The sequence below is a fragment of the Ovis canadensis genome, chromosome 24, assembly GCF_042477335.2.
Source record: "Ovis canadensis isolate MfBH-ARS-UI-01 breed Bighorn chromosome 24, ARS-UI_OviCan_v2, whole genome shotgun sequence".
Taxonomy (NCBI): domain Eukaryota; kingdom Metazoa; phylum Chordata; class Mammalia; order Artiodactyla; family Bovidae; genus Ovis; species Ovis canadensis.
In genome coordinates, this window is record NC_091268.1 from 14,997,957 (window position 1) to 15,011,242 (window position 13,286).

General features: G+C 50.0%; 1 long non-coding RNA gene across 1 annotated transcript; it reads right to left on the reverse strand.

Annotated features, from left to right (window-relative positions):
• Positions 1-11,047: 11,047 nt before the first annotated feature.
• LOC138429795 (uncharacterized) lies at positions 11,048-13,035 on the reverse strand. Its single transcript, XR_011252887.1, has 3 exons — positions 12,908-13,035; positions 12,270-12,434; positions 11,048-11,093 (listed from the first exon to the last, which is right to left on the reverse strand). It is a non-coding gene; the product is annotated as an uncharacterized lncRNA (long non-coding RNA).
• Between the last annotated feature and the right edge of the window lie 251 nt (positions 13,036-13,286).

The window sequence follows — 13,286 nt, forward strand, 5'->3', positions numbered from 1 at the left end:
CAAGGTCTCCTTGACATCTCAAGCCTAAGTCCTGAGTCGCATCCCAGTCCAGCGTGGCAGAGGGCTGGGAACACCCAAGCTCAAGGGCTGAAAGCATCCCAGGGGGAGAGCCCGGACCCAGCGGGTGGCAGGGCAGGGGATGAGGGTGGCCACCCACAGAGGGCCCGAGCAGCACTGGAAGGAGAGCAGTGATGCCTTAGCTCACACGGGGACCCCGCCTGGCCTGGCACTCAGAGATGTTGCAGCCAGCAGCTCTGGGGACACGGGAAGCCCGGTGAGGGACACGCCACCCGGGCCGTGTGGGTGGGCACTGCTGACCATGGCCTCGGTTTTCATTCCGGTTCCAACTGTCCCTCCAAGGGCGGATGGGCCCCTCTTCCGAACGGCACAGATGTTTCCTTTATGTGGGACACCGCATTCCTGCCTGTCTCTGTGGGCGCTGTTGTCGCTCACCCTGTGTCTTTGTCTTTACAACCTGTGCTTGCTGCTCTCCCAGTTTACCTTGGGAGCAGCCCGGATTTTCTGCACTTCTAGTTGTCAGCGTCCACTGGGGCTTTCCAGGTGGTGCCAGGGGTAAAGATCCTGCCTGCCAATGCAACAGATAACAAGAGATGTGGGTTCGATCCCTGGGTCGACAAGATGCCCTGGAGGAGGGCATGGCAACCCACTCCAGTATTCTTGCCTGGAGAATCCCATGGACACAGGAGCTAGTGGGCTACAGTCCCTGGGGTCGCAAAGAGTCAGACACGACTGAAGCAGGGGAGCACACACTCAGGTTGTAGTTCAGTCGATCAATTGTGTCCGACTCTGCCACTCTGTGGACTGCAGCACTCCAGGCTTTCCTGTCCTTCACTAGCTCCTGGAGTTTGCTCCAACTCATGTCCACTGAATCATCATGCCACAGAACCGTCTCATTGCTGCCGCATCCACCAGAGAGGTGGCTGGGGCTCAGGAAAGTGCCTGGGCCCGCCGCGTGGGTGTGTACCTGCCCTCACTGCTCCCTGACCGCGTGACCGTCACTGCGTCCTCCTCTGTAAATTGGGAGGGGGCAGCACCTGCTTGGTAAGGGGCACACACAGCATCAGTATAGAATCAATGCACCATCCATCTCAGCACTGTATTTATTAATACTAGGGATAGCATTTAATAACCTGCTCCTTTTGCTCTCTTGCCACTTAACTGTGCTCCAGACCACATCTGCTCCACTTACCCCTGCAAATCCACACCCAGCACAAACAAGACTCAACACGTTTGTGGCTGAAGAGGCAGGAACATACTGTCCTCAGGGAGATGAAGCCAAGCAAGATGAGGGCCTAATGATAACCTTGTGTGATGAGGGGACCCCAGAAGGACCTGCGTGGCTGTGGGGAGAGGTGGGGGGCATGAGAAGAACCCATGATGAGCTCCTGGGGAAGGTGGCAGGAAGGAGGGCAGGCTGTTCATTGTGGGGTGTCCACAGATTGTATTTCACCCCTCACTGATGAGCACTTAGGCCGTTTCCAAACACGTGTCACTGTTAGGAGGAAACAATCATTGCCCAGCTCCTACTCAATCAAATTCGTAGAATATGTTTCTAGCATTGGAGTACAATCATCTGCTGTATTCATTCCATGCCCCGTTCATCCACCCATCCAGCCAGCCATCTCTTCATCCATTCACCCACTCACTAATCCATCCCTCTATCCATCCATCCATCCACTCATTAACTCATCTGATCATCTCAGACCCACTTAGAAGACAGACGCCTCCTCCGCTCCTGCTCCCAGGAGGACCCCCAGTGTGAGTGACAGGAGCCTCGTAGGGACAATGGGGGAGACACAGGAGGGACATGCCTGCAGGCCCTCTTCTCTCTGAACAGTGAAGCACCCACCTGGTGCTAACGCCTCCTTGCCTGGGTGTTCAGGCCGGCCCTTTTCCTTCCTATGAAACCAGCGGCGGATGGAGGACTTGATGCCCTTCTTCTTCAGGGCTTTCTGCAGCAAGTCCTGCCTGCTGGTGCTGCTGCTGCGGTTGTTCTCGGGGCTGTCCTCAGAGCCTGTCGAGCTTTAGGGAGAGAAAATGACGTTTAACGGGCACCCTCGTGCAAACAACACCCCTCCACAAGAGCTACTGAGAGAAACGGGCATCCAGCAACACCCGTGCCTCAACCTCGCAGCAGACGGTGGAGTCTCCTTCACCAAACACGCTTCACACGAGCAGTGCAGGCTTCTGGACACAGACAACAGCCCCAGGAAGCTGAGGTTCTCTGCCTCGAGCTCTCCCCCGAGGAGGGCTTCACTCCAGGCCAGCTGGTGCAGAGGGCGCCCCGACCCTCCCTCAGGGTCGCTGCTCGGCAGGTGACAACGCTCCAGGAGAAGGCGAGCTCCCCTGCTCTGGGCGGTTGCCCCCGCCTCCTGCAGGGTGACGGGCCCTGGCCGTGGCAGGAGAGCGATGGTCACCGTGCGGGGCTGCTGGTCAGGTGACCACACGTGCCCCCGATCGCGTGCTGCCCTGCTCAGGACGGGAGCCCAGGTGGAGGTCTGAATGAGGACAGTGTCCGTCACAGGAGGGGACAGAGTCTCCTGAGACGAGACCCCTGAGGAAAAGGGAGGGACCCTCAAGAGCGAACCCGAGAGGTATGGGGCCGTCACCGGCAGGAACGTGCCCCAGGCCAGGCAGACCTCTCTCAAGAGCAGGAAGAAAGCTCCCACAGGAGTCAATCTCCAGAGAAGGACATTTTCTAAAATCACTGAGGTCACTGCGCTCTTCTTCCCCAGCACCTGAAGTTCACCACTAACCACAGGCACTGAACCCAATGGTATTCCTTTAAAATCATGCTTGCAACTCTTTCAGGGCAAGAGGCGCAGGGCTCCTGAAACTGACCACGCGTACACAGGCCGCTTACTTGTGGGCATCCCTGATGTCCTCTTGGTTGGCTGTGCGCAGCGACCCCGTGTGCAGGCGGTCCAGCTGCAGGGACTGCGGCATGGCGGGGGTCGAGGTTTTAGATTTGATAGCAGTCTCATCATCTCCTATCTCTTCCCGTAAAGCTGGCAGCTGAGGGAGTGAGGGAAGTGTAACATTGGCTAACAGTAGAGTGTTTTGAAAATGGCAATCACACAGGCTTTACATTATAACCAGAATCTTATCTGAAAATCTATTAGCTATGCTTTCCCACAATTACAAAAAGAAACCCTTGTTCTAGCTTAATGCCACCTTAAGGACTGTCTTGATCAAGAGAAGCGGGGCTATGGGGCAGCGAGAGCATTTGACTGAGTGCAGAGACCCTGGACGGGAGCCTCCCTGCAGCCTGGCTCTGCCCTCCCTGGAATCCAGTGACCAGATGGCCCTGCCGGGCAGGACAGCAGAGCGATGCCGGCCCCGTGAACCCTGCATGGCATGAACTGCTCTGATGAAAGGACTGTCCTCATCACAGGATGCTGCTCAGAAGCACCACAGCGAGAGTACGAAACCTCTCAGCAAAGCCGTCCAGACCTTTCTGTTTGAAGGAGGAAAAGATACAGCTTGTGCCACCACCCAAGGTCATTTGGAGAGATGATGCAGGTTACTGGATCCCATGACAACAAGAGAAACACAGAAAAGGTACCTAAACCTCCACGCGAACACCACGCGCCTGGATCACATTTCTCGGTAACAGACAGACTGGGGGCCACACACTGAAGTACTTACACGCAGTTTGAAGGTCATGTGCTCAGAGTGGTTTCCATAAAGCACCCCCAGCTCTTCACTTCGAGATGATCCTGTATCACCCTAGAGGGTCGGAGGTTCAAAAGGGAGGAGATATATGGGTAGCTATGGCTGATTCATGTTGGCGTTTGACAGAAAAGACAATTCTGTAAAGCAATTATCTTTCAATTAACAAATAAACTAATAAAAACCCAAATGAAGGTGATCTCTCCTGGACTCCTAGCTTTTCTGCTGGTCCTGGGTGTGAGGACAGGAAGGACAGTGTGGGGAACAGATTAACCCCTCAGGGTCCAGACAGGTCTCACTGATACATCTGGGTGTGTGGTTAAGCCAGGGAAAGTTTTGGGAAACACGCATGGCATGCATTTTTATAAACAATGAGTGTGTTGTTTAACCAACTAACCTGTGCCTTTTCAGTGGGATTCTGTAAAGAATACAGAAGAAGGCACCCCATTCCAGCACTCTTGCCTGGAAAATCCCATGGACGGAGGAGCCTGGTAGGCTGCAGTCCCTGGGGTGGCTAAGAGTCGGGCATGACTGAGCGACTTCACTTTCACTTTTCACTTTCATGCATTGGCGAAGGAAATGGCAACCCACTCCAGTGTTCTTGCTTGGAGAATCCCAGGGACGGGGGAGCCTTGTAGGCTGCCGTCTGTGGGGTCGCACAGAGTTGGACATGACTGAAGGGACACAGCAGCAGCAGCAGCACTAAAGAATACTGGTCCCATGCAGCCCCACAGGAGCTTGGTAACAACAAAGTGACTTAGGGCAAAACACAGCTGAACTCGGTTAACAGCAGCTGGATACACTGGGCACCCTCCCCTGCTCTCTAACAAGAACCCTCCGACACCAGAAGGCTACAGAGCCTAGAAATTATCCACATGGAACTGAACAGGGATCAATCTCAAATTCAAGTTAAAATAAGCATTTCTAAAAATCAGAAAACAACGAACAGAGCAGGGAAGTGACGCACCTGGGCTGACTATGGACTCAGTGGAGACAAACACCTGCCTCAAGGTCAGGGACCACGCCAGCCCCTTACCCCGGGCCTCCTCCTGAGCAAGGCCTCTGGGTCCGCAGCCTGGCCGCACTCCCCCAAGATGGGAGCCGCCCCTCTGGTGCCCACGTGGCCAGGATGGGCAGCACTGTGTCCACTTAACAGGAGGGCAAAGCAGGCCACAGAGTGGGCGAGCGGCACACCCAGGTTACCAACCCCAGGGGGACGGCGCTGCTCTGCTGTGCCCAGCAGAAGGGCTCCCGGGCACTGAGTGGGGTGAACTGGAGCGCGGCCACTCCAGTCCTGCAGGAAGGCCCAGGAGTGCTCGGTCAGCGGGCTGGGAGCAGGAGAGGGACAAGGAAGGCCAGCCCGTGGGGCAGTGGACTCCAACAACAGGGGTTCATCCAAGTGACCCGAGTGGAGAGGCAGCGAGCTCCCTCCTGAGGCTCCCTCCATCATGATGCCATGATGGACACGAGAGCGTCTGGAGGAAAGCGGGCTGGACGGCACCACGGTTAAGTGTCCAGGCTCTGATCAGACCAGTCCGCATCACGCTGCTGGGTATGAGAGCCTGGGCAGGGTGACCGGCCTCGCTAAGCCTCAGTGTCCATGTCTCCTGAACGGGGAGAGCAGCAGCCTGGACCTCAGCTGGGGATGAGATGACAGACGCGGAAAGCACGAGCCTGGCACACAGAGTCTCCTGCACACTGCGACCCACCATCATTAAACTGGCTTCCCGCAAATCTAACATCTATGGCTCTCATTCAGTCATTCCTTGTAAGAAAACACTAAGCGGAAATTCCATGGTGGTCCAGAGGTTAAGACTTGGCACGTTCACTGCCGGGACACTGGTCTGATCACTGGCTGGGGAACTAAGATCCCATAAGCTGTGCAGCATGGCCAAAAAAATAACTAAAGAAAATTTTAAAAATAATAAGTAATACTATGTCTATTATAAAAAACCATGAGATGATCAGAAGGCAAACAAGTGGGAGAAAGGCAAACTGTTACAATTGTCCCAATGAATGACCTATTTCCAACAGAACCATCAACACAGTTTAAGTGGTGGGTGAGTTTCATTACTTCCATTAAAAAGTCACTTATTCACCAGGACATAACCACACGGTGTTCATTCATGTTAAACCAAAACGACTCTTTAATACTTCACAGAGAAAGAAAGGCCTGCTAAATTAATAAATAGTTTACCTTTCGACACCGCTTCCTTAAATCATGAGGCTGATAGATGCATGCAAAGAAATGAAGAGAAACCAGATTCACTGCGACTTTTAAGCTAAAATTTCAAGCATCCGAATAGGCAAATACAGGAAAGCAAAAATGAGGGCAAACTTGTAAGTGACATGAAGATTCAGAGAACACGTGACTGGAAACAGATCATTTTTTTGACCACAGAAGTTAAATAAGCTATTCAAGATTTACTAGAGAAACACTAGAAATTATTGCTCAGGAAGATACAGTTCTATTACATCATCATGATTTATTAAAGCACAGGATTCCATACAACAAAGGCCCTTAACACTTGTCTATTCTCAGGCAAACTTCTGTATAAGTTATTTTCCCTTAATAAAAACATCTTATACTTTAAATTAGCAAATTAACTGATAAGGAAGTTACCATAATACCTATTTTAACATGGAACAAATCTAACCACCTCTTGGACATTAATGTAAAATCCTGACATAGAATTTGATTTAAAACTTCTCAAAATAAATTCATTAAAACAGGCTTCCTGTGAAAATAAGAATGAAAGTTACCATAATAGCAGGTGCCGTCTTTACATTTTATTAACCGTAAAAGATACGTTTCTAGAGTCTAATAGAGACATTAACTGTGCAAAAGCTGATGAGATTTACACTCTTAAATACAAGCACCAACACAGAAAGGAGACTGTGTGAGCTCAGTTCAGATCAGTCCCTGTGTCATGTCCGACTCTTTGCAACCCCATGAATCGCAGCACTCCAGCCCTCCCCATCCATCACCAACTCCTGGAGTTCACCCAAACACATATCCATTGAGTCGGTGATGTCATCCAGCCATCTCATCCTCTGTTGTCCTCTTCTCCTCCTGTCCCCAATCCCTCCCAGCATCAGAGTCTTTTTCATTGGGTCAACTCTTCACATGAGGTGGCCAGAGTACTCGAGTTTCAGCTTTAGCATCAGTCCTTCCAAGGAACACCCAGGACTGATCTCCTTTAGGACAGACTGGTTGCATCTCCTTGCAGTCCAAGGGACTCTCAAGAGTCTTCTCCAACACCACAGCTCAAAAGCATCAATTCTTCGGCGCTCACCTTTCTTCACAGTCCAACTTTCATGTCCGTACATGACCACTGGAAAAACCATAGCCTTGGCTAGATGGACCTTTGTTGGCAAAGGAATCTCTCTGCTTTTCAATATGCTGTCTAGGTTGGTCATAATTTTCCTTCCAAGGAATAAGCGTCTTAATTTCATGGCTGCAATTACCATCTGCAGTGATTGTGGAGCCCCCCAAAATAAACTCTGACACTGTTTCCATTGTTTCCCCATCTATTTCCCATGAAGTGATGGGACCAGATGCCATGATCCTCGTTTTCTGAATGGTGAGCTTTAAGCCAACTTTTTCACTCTCCTCTTTCACTTTCATCAAGAGGCTTTTTGCTCCTCTTCGCTTCTGCCAGAAGGGTGGTGCCATCTGCATATCTAAAAGTCCATTAATTCTACACTTAAGAGGATCATTTCTTTATGTAAGCACAATCTCACTTATGAATTATACATGATATGCCGTTTAGGATCCATCTACATTATGCTTGTAACTGCATGCTGCTGCTGCTGCTAAGTTGCTTCAGTCGTATTTGACTCTGTGCGACCCTGTGGACTGCAGCCTACCAGGCTTCTCTGTCCATGGGATTTTCAAGCAAGAATACTGGAGTGGGTTGCCATTGCCTTCTCCTGGAACTGCATAGTGATTCACCAATTCAACTTACTGCTATGGGGAAAAACACCATTTAATGAGACATGAAGACAAAGCACAGACCCAACAAGGGCACACACGCTGTGGACCACAGCACGGCCATGACCAGAGCAAGCGGGGGGACGGGGGAGGGGAGATGGATGGGAAACTACAGCTTCGGGGGCGGGGGAGGGGTCTGGATTGGTGACAACCAAGCAGACAACAGGATGATACAGGATCTCTAAACCAATGATGAAAGCAGACACACCGCCGGAGAACTCCAACAGCAAGGAAAACATACAGAACTGTTCTGTAACAAATATTCGGAAAGAAATCAAGCATGAAACCACAGAGAAATCCTCAAAGAATTTTAAATAGCAACTAATTAGCCAATGATGCAAATTATAAAAACAGTGTGTCAGAAGACCACAAAATGGACTAGTTCCCACTTCACAGGCCACTAAAAGGATTCACAGTTAATTTAATGATAACCTGACTAACAATGAAGCTAACATGAAATGGGTGGTCACAGAAGAATGTGATAATACATGTCCAGTTACAAAGCAGTGTTGTACATGTGACTTCATGGGATAACAATGCACTCACAAAATCCAAGCTAAACACGCAAGAAAGTTGGAACATCTGCTTTGGAGCCGCACACTCTGTCACCAACAGCCCTAGGTCGTCATCCCATTTTTAGACTCAGAAAAGTGAGGCAGCCCAACCTCTTCCCTGAGGCCCTGGGGCACCGGGCTCTTAACCTGGTTTCACACGCAGAGCTGGCCTGAGCCCGCGGTCGGGTCCATCCGCAAGCAGACCATGGAGATTCCTGGTTTTGTTCCCACCGCATGCCTTGCACCCTGCAGCCAGGCAGCCCCAATGGAACATGTGCTGGACGGCTTCCCACACCATGAGGGCTGCCTATGGTTACTTTCACGAAGCTGTCTGCTCCCTGAGAACAGAAACTTCCCTGAAGCTGCTGTGCCCAGCACAGGCCAGGTCCAACAACAGAGAGGCAGGCTCTGGCTGAGTTCATGATGATGTGCTAAGCCTGTGGTCCAAATATCAAGACTAATTCATTGCTGTGCCATTGTGGAATGATTAAAGACTAGGCAGTTTAAAAAAGTGTAGACCTCTGAGTGCATCAAATGTAACTGATTTTCTTCTAAGTAAAAAGAGAAAAAGCAAAAAACAAACAAAATAAAGAAAACCCACGTCCTGGGGGAAGGATGGGCAGGGAGGAGGCAGACACATACCATAGTCATGATGCCCAGCCGGTCTCCCTGCTGCGCCGGGCAGTGCCGCCTCCTTCTGGGCTTGGGCAGGGGCGGGCAGGAGCAGGCAGATGAGGAGCCAGCAAGCAGGTTGAGGGAGCTCACCGACTTACAACGATGGAGGCTGCCTAAGCGCCCCCTGCCCTCCCTGCTCTCAGTGTCCTCGGCCCGCTGCTCCGTGTTCTCCTTGTCTTCTTCCACCAAACTAAAATAGAATAAAACCTGTCACCTGTCCTTGTCAGCAGAGAAACGTGTCTGGACAACAAATTAGGCTGGCATTCTGTGTCATGATTAGAAATTCAAGAAACAGTTGCTCAATTAACATCTCAAGTAAAAGGTTCGACTTTTCCTCTTTTGAATATTCTCAAACTTAGAATAACTTAGCATTGAGTCTTACAAACTGGCCCCTGATCATTCACTCTTCATTTCATGTCTTTCCTCTAACATTCTGAAGGGGCCCTGGTGGCGACGCTCTTCCTGTGAGGAGATAACCTGATGTTGACAACCTTTACCTCCCTGCTCTCAGGGCAGAGATACATGTCAGTGCCACAAGTCTTTTCCACTGGGAATCGGGAACTCGGTACAATCAAAAGAGCAATTCACGAACAAGATGGAGTTTCTAAACACAAGTCTACAGACCAGATGAAGTGCTGAGTTGATCTTTCTTTTTATTTTTAATGTAAGTTTGAATATGTACAAACGCATCTCTTGAGGAAGTTCTGCACCAGCTTTGTGTGAGTTTCTGGATTCATGTCAACGTGCTGCATTAACCTAGAATTCACGGTTTCTGCTCTTCTCCCCTAATGTGTTGTGGATGATTTTCTATAGCAGTTTAAATACATGATGATGCAAATAAAATGATTTTCAAATGAAAATAAAACATTGTTATAGGAAGTAAACTCTCCAGCTTCACTTCCACATATACAACTTGAAAGTTTTTCACTGTTGATAACAAGTTGATGGACAGAATCTACCATTTATATCAAGTCACTTGTCACATAAGGAAAAATCACTTTTACATGACAACTTGCTGTAAAAATAAAAACATTAATACATAACCGTTCCACATTTCCTGAGGGGACATGGAAAGACCATGATTCTGATATCGTCTGTGCTCAAACACGGCCCACAAAACCGTCTGTCTCTCCATCAAATGGGCAGGCGGCACCACCTGCGTTTGCTGGTTGTCCCGTTCGCCCCCTGCCTTTCTCCCGGCCCCCCGCAGTCGGTGGACAGAAATGGGCACCTCGGCCTGGGCTGACGTGATGAGAACAGTCTGAGCAGTAGCCTCTGCCTGGTCCTGTGCAGGGTCACCGGCCTGCGGCCACTCTGAACATGGACTCGGGACACGGGCATAGCTGTGTGGGTGTGGCACCAGGCAGGCCTCGGGCCCCCAGCCACCCGGCTGCACCCAGACCGAAGGGCCGCTGCTCACCACGAGGCCGGCCTTTGGATTCTATCCTGTTTTGTAAATTGTTATCATTGCCAAGATGGTGTCTAAAGAAAACATCTTAAATATACTGATGAGATGAGAAAAACTCAAACACATGTCCTTGGACCACTGTCTTACAACAAGCCAATCTTCACACTGTTTATTAAGTGAAAAATGAAAATGCACATCTGAGTGAGAATTTGCCAACCCCAAAACCTGAGCTTTTCTCTTCCAGGTGGCCTTTCACCAGAAATTCGTGGGCTCTGAGGACACAGGAGTGTGCTCGGGCCACAGCGGACACCGCCTCAGCACCTCACCCACCTTGGGGCTCAGAGCTGAGGGGGAACACCCCAAAACGCCTTGGACAGAACCCCCCGGCTGACTGAGCTCTATCATCAAGGGCAATCTCAAAACTGAAAATTCTTGAAGCAAACCTGAGGTCAGGTTTCTTACTATGGAACACTCAGACTTCCCTAGGAGAAGGCAGCTCCTCAGAGAAATTGAGTTTCCGGGGAGCTGAGTTTGGGATCACCCACCTGATCTCTTCCTTGATGGCGTCCAGCTGCTCCTGCAGCCTCACACTCTGAGTCTTGGCATCGACCTGCCCGCTGGGCGACAGCTGAGTGGCCGGGCTGAAGAGGGTGACCCTGTCGCCCTCGCTGTCTGACACGCCCTCATCACTCTGGAACACCTGGGCCATGTCCCCCAGTACGCTGGCTTGCTGCGCACGCTCCCAGTCCTGGTCCTTCGCGGTCTGCACCTGGGCATGAGAGGACCACGTCTCGTCAGTGACATTCAGGGCAGCTCAAGTCTATCAGGAACTGAACCCAATTTTACTTGGAAACCCTGACTCTGGAGAAATGTGGATAAACCAAAAAATGGAATCAGACTAAACAAATAGGTAAAGACAGCAACACTCCACCTGGAAAAACTCAACTCGAAACTGAAAACACAACATAGAAAGAAAATACATGGGGATGCTATCCATCCCAAATACCACCAGGTGATTAGAGTCAGAATTTGTCTTCTCCAGGACAAAGGGGTACTGAAGACATCCTGCAGCTCTGAGCCACAAGGCTAGTTTACTAGTCATTAAAATAACCCAGGTGGGTGGGTCCTCAATCAGAAAGAGAAACAAGACCTGATGCCCACCACTACAGCCTTCATTCTTTTTTAAATGAAAGGATTCAAAGGACAAACCCTTAACTGAAATTCCAGGATGACTGATCAAGCTTACCTCTTTATGTGTGGCACCTAATTCAAGCCTACGCGTAACCGCGCTCTCAACTCAAATCAAAGGGGCCGAGTCACTGTGTGTTGCTGTGTGTATATGCGTTAGTACACTCTTAGTGTATACTCACCCTAATACATGGATACTGTAATAGAATACCGTTAACGTCTCTCACTGATCTTAACGTCAAGGAAATCTTGTTAACAGCTTTAAATTCTAAGCTTGAGAGAACAAAATGTGATCCTAAATTAATTCTATTACCCAGTTTTTCACTGCAAGTTGATATACAGAATATAATACATCTTGAGACATTCATGCCAACTAATACTTTTTAACTGGGGTCTTCCCAGATGGCTCAGTGGTAAAGAATCCGCCTGCCAATGCAAGAGGGCAGGATCGATCCCTGGGTCGGGAAGATTCCATGGAGTGGAAAATGGCCACCCACTCCAGGATTCATGCCTGGGAAGCCCCATGAACAGAGGAGCGTGGTGGGCTACAGTCCACAGGGTTGCAAAGATTCAGACATGACTGAGCATGTACGCAGGCAACGCTTTTTAACCATATAAAACTCTGACTTCTTACAGAAAAAAAATGTATATACAAGAATTCTGGAAGCTCAAAAGTCAAGTAGTTACATAAATAAGTGCATCACCCTCCAAACAAGGCAGCAAGTGTACAAATCCAGGACGGCTGGGGGGCTGGTACCTTCTCATCCAGGGCCTTGTGGTGCTCAAAGAGCAATCTCAGCGCCCTGAGCACCTCCACCTCGCTGGTCATGCTGGCTGGGGACTGTGCCTGCCGCTTGCCCGCCGTCAACTGGAAGGATGGCTGGTACCGGGAAACCAGGAACTCCAGGTGGTCCAGCAGCAGCTGTAGGGCAGGGCCAAAGGAGCACCTTTAACCTCCTGCTCGAATTCAGGCCCGATAACTCCTCTCAGCCTCACGCTATAGCCAGAAACATGCTAAGGCATGTCAGAATCCCGCCAGTTCCGTCGAAATTTAGAGTGGACTTCCCCAGGGGCCCAGTAGTTAAGACTCCACACTTCTGCAGGGGTCACAGGTTTCAATCCCTGGTTGGGGAACTAAGATCCCACACAAAGTGTAGTGTGGACAAAAATCTAAGTTAAGAGCACTCCCCCCTCAAATGTACTAAAATTACATTGTCTCATCATAACTTTGAAACAAGGTATGAGAACCGCAAACTGATCCACCCAGGTCTGCTCAGTGGGAAGATGTGAAAAATGACTTGAAAATCAGACAGAGGTTAAGGACAGCAACACGGAGGCTAGCGGTGACCCACACGGGGCAAATGTCAACAACAGGGTGAGAATCCCCATTCTGACCCTGGTGTTGTTGATTTCAGCCTTGAGCACTGATATTTCTTCTTCTCGTCTCCGAAGATGCTCCCTAATTAGTTGTATATTCTTCTCCTAAAAAAACAAAGAAATGAGAAACTAAATGCAAACATAATTTAAAAAGACAGTGAGACTGTCAAGACTGGCCCTGTCAAGTCTCTCCAGGTTCCACACAAAGGCTCTCCTAGCCCCTCCAGAGAAGAGGGGCTCCACTGACCCCAAGACCACACAGACCACTATAATTCACACCGGCCTTCAGCCTCCCCCTCGACCTGGCAGGCACACGGTAGGGGAGAACCCGGAATCCAAGCCTGCCTTCTCAAGGCCCAGGATGTCTGAGAAGCTTTCCAAAAGATAAACCTAACAA